This window comes from Daphnia pulicaria, chromosome 7 (genome assembly GCF_021234035.1).
Source record: "Daphnia pulicaria isolate SC F1-1A chromosome 7, SC_F0-13Bv2, whole genome shotgun sequence".
Lineage (NCBI taxonomy): Eukaryota > Metazoa > Arthropoda > Branchiopoda > Diplostraca > Daphniidae > Daphnia > Daphnia pulicaria.
The window spans coordinates 12,944,612-12,952,811 of NC_060919.1; the positions used below are offsets into that span (position 1 = coordinate 12,944,612).

At 44.5% G+C, this 8,200-nt stretch overlaps 1 pseudogene; it reads right to left on the reverse strand.

Moving 5' to 3' along the window:
* Positions 1-144: 144 nt before the first annotated feature.
* Positions 145-4,036, reverse strand: LOC124348736 (annotated as a pseudogene).
* Between the last annotated feature and the right edge of the window lie 4,164 nt (positions 4,037-8,200).

Sequence of the window (8,200 nt, forward strand, 5' to 3'; positions counted from 1 at the left end):
TTTTAAAATTGGTATGATGTTGTCAAGCCTATTCACGGGGATTTTAGTGTTCAGCCTTTATATTATTTTTTTCAAGAAAATGGAAGAAGTAATTCGAATTTTTGGTTTTATTCTCACAGAACTTCTCGTTCCGGCCGTCCAAAGTCAGCCAATCACCAAACTAACTAACTCTTGGACCACCACTTGTCGGTCAGAGTCGGCCACAACCGGATGCTGCTCCTCCTGGACCACCACTTGCCGGTCGGAGTCGGCCACAACCGGCTTCTGTTCCTCCTGGACCACCTCAAGTTGGTCGACGTCAACTTCTAACATGTCATATGAATGTTCAATATGACATGTTCAATTTTCTGACTGAGAAAGTTCGAACTGCACCAATTGTCACAAGCGTAGTAATCCCCGGTGGATCAAGAACCAGAGTTATTGTTCCCAGTATGTTATTTAAAAAAAAATTGTTATTCGTGTTTTACATTGTTTCCTTTACATATATTCAGGTGACTCATTTGTGGCCACGTACATTGCCAACGACAATTACGTGGCTGATAATAAAAGGGAATGTGCGACGATTTTCTTCAATCACCTAATTGTTAAGGGTGTAATGACCCTAAACGGACAGAGAGGACAAAATTTCCAGGCATACGTCGAGAGCCTAAATGCTGGGACATGGGGCCACTTTTCTGTACATAATTCACGTTGTGCAGTCGAAAAAGCTCTATGCGTGGGAAATTTGTGGCACTCTCAAACAGGAGACACGGGGAGATACAATTGCTACCTGCGGTATCCCCGCAATGGCATAAGTAAAAATTTAAAAGTTTTTTTATAAGTTTTTTTAATTTCTATAGTTGTATTTTCCGCAAACGGAATGGCGTCCAGAAAAAAATAGTCAAGCTAACTAGCCTTTTTCGAATTTGCAAAGAAACTTTTCGCTGCTGGACTAATTCCAGCAGCTCGTCATTAATTGTTTTTTTTTTTTTTTTTTAATTTATAAAAATTTTGATTGTTTGAAAAACCAGAGCAGACACATCCGACGGGGCACAGTCGCACTCAGCATCACAGACAATCACGAATGCCAAATACATTTTTGATCACTTACAGACGCCAAGGAACACACTCTCTTTTTTTACATTGACATGTATACATGTTTTTGTAAACACGATTTTTTTCTTTACAGGGTGGATGGTGATCAATATTCTAGGGTGATATGAAAAAAAAAATTTTTCTTCGTAAGGCTCCTAAATTGACAAGTGGCTCCTGACAAATTCCCTCGGTAACCAACTTCACACACACACACACACAAAAACTTGAATAAATAAATAAAAAAATAACCCAAAAAAAGGAGAGAGGGGGACGAGGATATTGTACGAGTTAGGAGCCTACAATGATATTTACCCCAATCAAGAGAAACTCTAATATAGTTGGGGAGTTCTTATAAAGTTGGGCGTACCGTCTTTTTAACGGCAATGTGTGTGTGTGTATGTGTGTGTAATCTACCACCCTCCTCACTATAGCAGTACGTAGCTGCAAATAGCCTAGCAACTCCTAGAGAGAGAACCCCCCATCCCTCTGGAGAGTAATGGTTGGTTAATTTTGTGTGTTTGTGTGTTCCCCCCATCTGCGTCCCATTAGATTGAGAGCCAAGTTCATTAAGGATGCAATATGTAAGTAGTATAGAGTTTCCTTGCTACTCACCCCCAGTGCCCAGGAGCCGCCCATTGCATAGCAGCGGAGGAAAACACACGGTCGATTATTCAGCGGCTTTCTTGCGACCTCCACGGCCACCGCCTCGACCTCTGGTGGCAGCTGGGGCTCCTCTGTTTTTTTCCTGCTCGCCGCTGCTGCTCCTGAGCTGCTGGCCATCTTCTTCGATTCCTTCTTGACTTTGATCATGGCATCCAGCGATGGATCTTCGTTGTGCTCCTCATCGTCATCCTCGCCAGCCAATCCATCCTCATCTCCGTCCAGGGCTTCCAAATCGTCGGCCGTGTCTTTCAATCGACCCTTCTTCACTTGGCCGGCAGCGTACGGTGTCATGTGAGCTTCTTTGTTGTAAGCCCGGGTGAAGGCCGCCTTGACTTTGCCTTCGATTCCTGGAAAATCAACAGCAGCAAATAACCAGCGGAAAATAGAATCAGTGAAAAATAAGGGGGGGGGGAGGGGCTCTCGCCACCCAACAGCAACCCAAAAAGAACTAGGCAACCACTCTACTTGAAATGTTTTTTCTTCTTTACTCTCACCCCGAAACACAAAACACATCTGGTTTAGGAGAGCCTTGGATGGGTACATCGGAATCGAATCAACCTCCGCCAGAGTCCGTATAAGAGAGGAGGGAAAGATCAAATATTCCAATCGGGCTGATGGGGTCACTGCATAGCCATCAGAGACGCTCAGCCTGGAGAAGAGCGCGAGAAAATGGACTTTTTTTTACTCACAGGAGAAGAGGTACAGAGTGAACCACTTGGGAACCCTTAGTTAGGCCTTTATCTAGATCTTTTCTTCCCCCTTTTTTATCTTAATAAAACAAAAATATAGAAAAATCTATCGAGTGGCCTCTCTCTCGATCCTTTTGTGAAAAAGTTTAAAACATATTTCGTGGAAAATGTCCGGCAAAGGATCAAAAGGAGCCCCACTTCTTTGTGTGTAACTTCATTTGTAGATGGAAAGATATATATACCGGCCATGATGTCTGGTTTATGTGGCCATTGAGCCACCTCGAGGAGCGAGTCGAGATCCTCCCTCACCAGATCGTAGCTCTCCATCGCCCGGATAGCCTCGCTGACCCCGTCGGCCCCTGACCACTTCAAAGGTCCGACGATCAAATTGAGGACGTAGGGAAAGCTGGGAAAGGTAGTCGAGATTGACGGCCTGCTTCGATCCGGAAATCTTGAGACGCATGTGCGTCTGCCGCTCCTGCAGGAGACGGTCCATTTTGTTGGTGCGTGAATTCTTGCCCAGCCAACTGGGAAACACGATTTGAGAGCTGATGAAACCCTCCAGCATCAGCTGGCCGGGCACCACGCTGGCGAAGACGGCCTCCACCGGAAGCAGACTCCAAGCGTTCTGTGAGCGGATGACTTTCTTGATCAGGTCCGTCTGCAAAATGCAGTGGGCGGTGCGGCCCAGAAAGTCCAGCGTCTTGATGGCGCTGCCTTTGGCCGCCTGAGGCACGAAGCACGGATAATTCTCCTGGACGAACAAGGGACCGAAGCTGTAATCCTGGAAAAAGAGGCCCGTCTTGTCGTGGATGCTCATTCCTTTGTGCTCGTCGGCGGAGAAGACCTTCTTGACAACGTCCCACGGTCCCAGTTTGAGATCCTTCTTGCTCTTGGACGCCTCCAGTTTGGCGCTCTCGGTCGACAGGCTCTTCTTGGCCGAGGCCAGCATCGACAAGTGGTGAAGAATCTGGCGGACGTCCTGATTGGCTCCCATGATGATGATCTCGTCGAGAGCTCCCGGTTTCAAGCTGAGTTGAGTCCCTCTTTGAAGCAGATGCTCATCATGGTCCCGTGGATCTGCTCGATCTTCGGCTTGGTGAACTTTAAATCGTAGCAATAATTGGAGAGGCTCCTGATTTTCGGGTGCTGCCGGTCGTTGCAGATGCAAACGACCGGGATTTTCGACGTTTTGATCATGGCAATCAGCTCCTGGATCCCGCCGCGGTCCTCGTTACCCGCCATGCCGTCCACTTCGTCCATGACGAGCACCCGCTTGCGGCCGCCTTCAATCTGAGCCGAACCGTGAGCGTACGACGACAGCGACTGCGACGACAAGAGCTCCATCACGTGCTCGTGCAGCAGCCGCTTGCTTCGGGTATCCGAGGCGTTCATTTCCACCAGGTCGTAGCCCAGCTCCTTGGCCGCCAGATGGGTCGTCGTGTTTTTTTCCTGCATGGCAAAAAATGAATTCATGACTCGATTCTGAGATATTGTTGAATTACATAGTGAAAGACAACCAATTTCTGCCTAACTTGGTATAAATATTTTTTGTTTTAACTTTCTATTTATCTAAATATTGAATGGGAAATGCATTAACTTACAGTCATGATGGGTTCAAATACTAGCTGACTTTAAAAGTTGTTTCGATTCCGAATCCCCCTTTAAATTGATTTCAAATATAAATTAGGCCTTTGCATCATCGAAATTCAATTTTTAATTATTTTCGAAATTTAACGATGATTTGAAAACCAAAAACTACGATAAATAATTATGGTGATATTTGGTAGGGAATAGTTTATTTCGATTGATTGATTAATTGGAGTTCTTTGCTATCAGTATAATTACTAATTTTCTGTTTACTAGATTTGATGAATAACAAAGGCAAAACCGATAACCCCCTGGCATTTATTTGTTCCATATGAAAGGTGCTATTTATTAGCCGTCGAAGAGGTAGCGTGTGATTCACTAACATTTTAAAACAAGATAAAAGCTTTTATATGTTTCGTGATTTATTCGATTGTCAAGCATGCGTCAAATATCAAATTTACAAACATGACTGATAATTAAACTGATTTGTTGTTTCAGGTGAATAATAAGAGGGATACGGATCAAAAACAGTGTTGGAGTAAAATGTTTGATTTGTCATAGAAGTTGGATAGAAAGGAGGTGAGTACTCCTAGTTCTTCCAGTAGTAGGAGGATTAGTCTTGCTGCTGTGGTTGCTGATCCGTTCGGAATTCATTCTAGTTATTGAAATTGGACTGGGAACTAACGACGTCTTGTGGACAGCTGGTAGCAAGCCATTCGGATTGAAGTTGAGACGACAATGATGATTCGGACGTCGAGTAGTTGATTGGTTCCACGGGTGGAACTGCCGGAGGATCCGAATAGAATCCAGGAGTAGGAAGGACTTGAGGTGAGGCGTAAGTATCTGAAAATTTAAAACAAAAGACGCTAGTAAATTAATCACAGAAATTTTATCATCCAATAGAGATTAACCTGTCGACTTTGACGAAAAACGTAAGGCGTTGATCGACGATGGTGGCGATTTGTTTCACGAGTTGATGCCATGTACCATAATCGATTTCTCAGGGACGCCAATCAACTGGGAGATAAGGCGACGACCTTCTCGATTGGGAAATGGGATCCCTGGTGAACTCTGCGTCGAGTAGCGCTAACTGGACCTCGTCGTTAAAGTGGCGCTGACGACCTGATGCGGAAAAAGACTTCATAGTGGAAAAAACTGGATAATAATCTAAAAGTAAAAATTAATATTAAAACATTTCTTTCATCAATTAGTAATTACAGTCCAGAAAGCAAATTTACCAAAACTATCCATAGTTAAAGAGACAACGTTACTACTTGAGCACTTAAAATTAATTAAACTGAACTCAGATTCAAATCAGAGGATCAGTTTTTCACGGAATATTAACCATATTAACAAACGCTCAACAAAGTTCCAATAGTCGTTGGTGGCGAAGCTAGTGTCCATTCAAGAGCCCAAGACCTGAGGGGAAAGTCACTATTGGACTGCTTTACTCCACGCTTGAAAAAGTCCATCCCTTCGAGTAGGCTATTGATCTAACACAAGGACACCTGACTTTATTTTATTTTCAAGGACGGGATTAAAGTAACAAAAAGAAAGAGCTGACTGTAAACAGAATAATTGAAGGACTCCCAACCTAATAGGCCAATAAATAAGATATTCAAATCGGAGTTTTACCCGATACTAAACTTTTACCAGTATTTTAAGTTTATTCAGTAAAGCATAACAAAAATGCATAACTAAAATGCATTTTTCACGACCCATCTCTGACAAGACAACTCATAAAGAATTTCAAAAGTCTAAACCTGAAAAAGTTTGAATTTCTGGTTTTCAAAACGCCAGGGAGTGCCGTAAACCTCACAAAATCAACTTGATCTCGGTCGTTGACACGAAACCTACGGATTTCATGGGAAAAACGGTTAGTGCGACTGTCGACGACGGATATAAATAACTATAAAAAATCATTCTTTTTTTAAAAGGCTTCCACTTCAAGAACAAGAGGAAATTGAATTTTTTAACCAAAGGGTGGAGTGGCCGCAACGAATATCTCCAACAATAAGTTCTAGTTACTGCTGGACAACGTTATTTAGGTCTGAGTTCGCTGAACCACACCGGATAAATCCGGGAAAAAATTTTCCGGACCCCGAATTACCCAACAACAAACAGCTCAAGAAGAATGCTAGAGAGCAGAGATGGTTACATAACAAACGCAAAAAGAAGATTTAAGTAGATACTGAATCAATTTCAGAAAAGTTGGCTTCGAAATGAAACACAGGTATAAATGTAACATAAGGAAACAAATAAATTTTCCGGAACAAAATTTGTTTGTAGATTCTAAAAATCAATCCAACAGCAAGGAAAAAGTGGGCAATCCTGAAAATTGAAACTACAATATTGCCAACCTTCTTCTAATATTTCTAAACCAAATTCTTTGCATTTCCCCCTATGTTTAATTGTCGTTTGTGTAAGAAATCTAACAATTATGATGATGAATTTGGGAGATTGATTACGACGATGGAACCCCAAATTCTCAAACAGTATCTGAGAAAGACAACGAAAATGAGGAAAGTTTAGATGTGGATGATGAAGGTTTAGAAGGGGATGAGGAAAGTGTGGGAAGGAACTTAACGGTAAGACTGAGGAGACAAGAACGTAAGTGATGGTTAGATAACCAACTAAAGAAGAAAATGAAACTAAATACCGACACTCTGTCTGATTAGTTGGCTGAAAAATGTAACACAGGTAATTTGTAAACATAAACACAGAAATTTTCCCTGACAAAATTTTTTTATACATTCATAGATTCCATATGGTCCTTCGAACCGCTTTCCGGAACTAAAACCGAAAAATAATACTCACTCTTTGTTTTTTTTCTTTCAGTGGGGAATCCAGACTGCACCTGCGATAACCTGGCCGCTCAGTGGGCCGTAGCTATAGCGCTCATCAATGAGTCAGCGACAGTGTTTGTAGAAGCCCGTGACACTAAAGCGTGCTGGTAGCTTCTGAACAAGTTGTTTGAACTCCCCTTTTTTAGTTGCTTAAAATCCCGCCCCCGTACTGTCTCCAAGTGCGTTTGAGTGAAAGGAGAGAGGCGGCTGCCAGACAAAACAGGCAAATTCAGTACTTGCCTTCGCACTTGCAACAGGAATTAGTAAAGTGTAAAGAGATTTTGTGCAATAACGCTAATCTCGTAGAGGAATCTAAGGCCTCTGCTCGAACAGCAGTGAAAAGGAAGCTCTTGGTGCTGGGTGAAGCTGAATTTGCCATAGAGGAAGCCAAACTTGAACGCAAACGCCAGGCGCTCCAAGCCAAAAGGCGTAGAGCCGAGGAAACCCCAGTTCAGTTCAACTGTGTACAATACTCATACGCCCACACGGGAGTGGATTAAGAGAGCGCACTTGTGCTGGGAAGGGCTGCTGCCGGCCTGGGTGGAACCACCACCTCGTCCTCCACCGCGGGAGCCGCTCCCGGACGATCAACTACCGCCCAGTGCCCTAGCCCCTCATTTGCAGAGAATCTTGCCAATAGCAAGAAGATTCATCAACGCGGAGAAACTAGCCGACGCTCTCCGCCCAAGATTTTACAGCAACCGTCGCTACCCGCCAGTCCAGGAACCGTCCCCAAAACCGGTTCCACCACCTTTTCAGGCCCGATTGCCAGACGTAATCGAAGAGCCGGAACCAGTACCGGAGCCAATTCAGGCCCCGCTGCCCGACATCGTCCAATATCCACGGCCAGTACGAGTCCATCAGGAGCCTCAGGAGCAAGCAGCAGCAGCTGCAGCTCCAATTGAGCCTGCAGAAAATCATCTGGAGCACCAGGAGAAAGCAGCAGCAGCTGCAGCTCCAATTGAGACTGCACAAAATCATCTCAAGCCCCAGGAGCAAGCAGCAGCAGCTGCAGCTCCAATTGAGCCTGCACAAAATCATCTGGAGCCCCAGGAGCAAGCAGCAGCAGCTGCAGCTCCAATTGAGGCTGCACAAATTCATGTGGAGCCCCAGGAGCAAGCAGCCAGAGCGGGTGAACACGAAGAGGAGTCGGAAGAGGAGTCGGAAGAGGAGTCGGAAGAGGAGTCGGAAGAGTACGACGAGCTACAGCTTTGCCATCTAAGCTCGTTTGAGGGCTCATTAGACGACACCAGCTCCACGGACGAGGACAGGCGTGGCTTCCAAAGAGAGTTGGAAAGGAATCCAGCTCTCAGAGCAGCCTACGCAATTGGCGAAGAA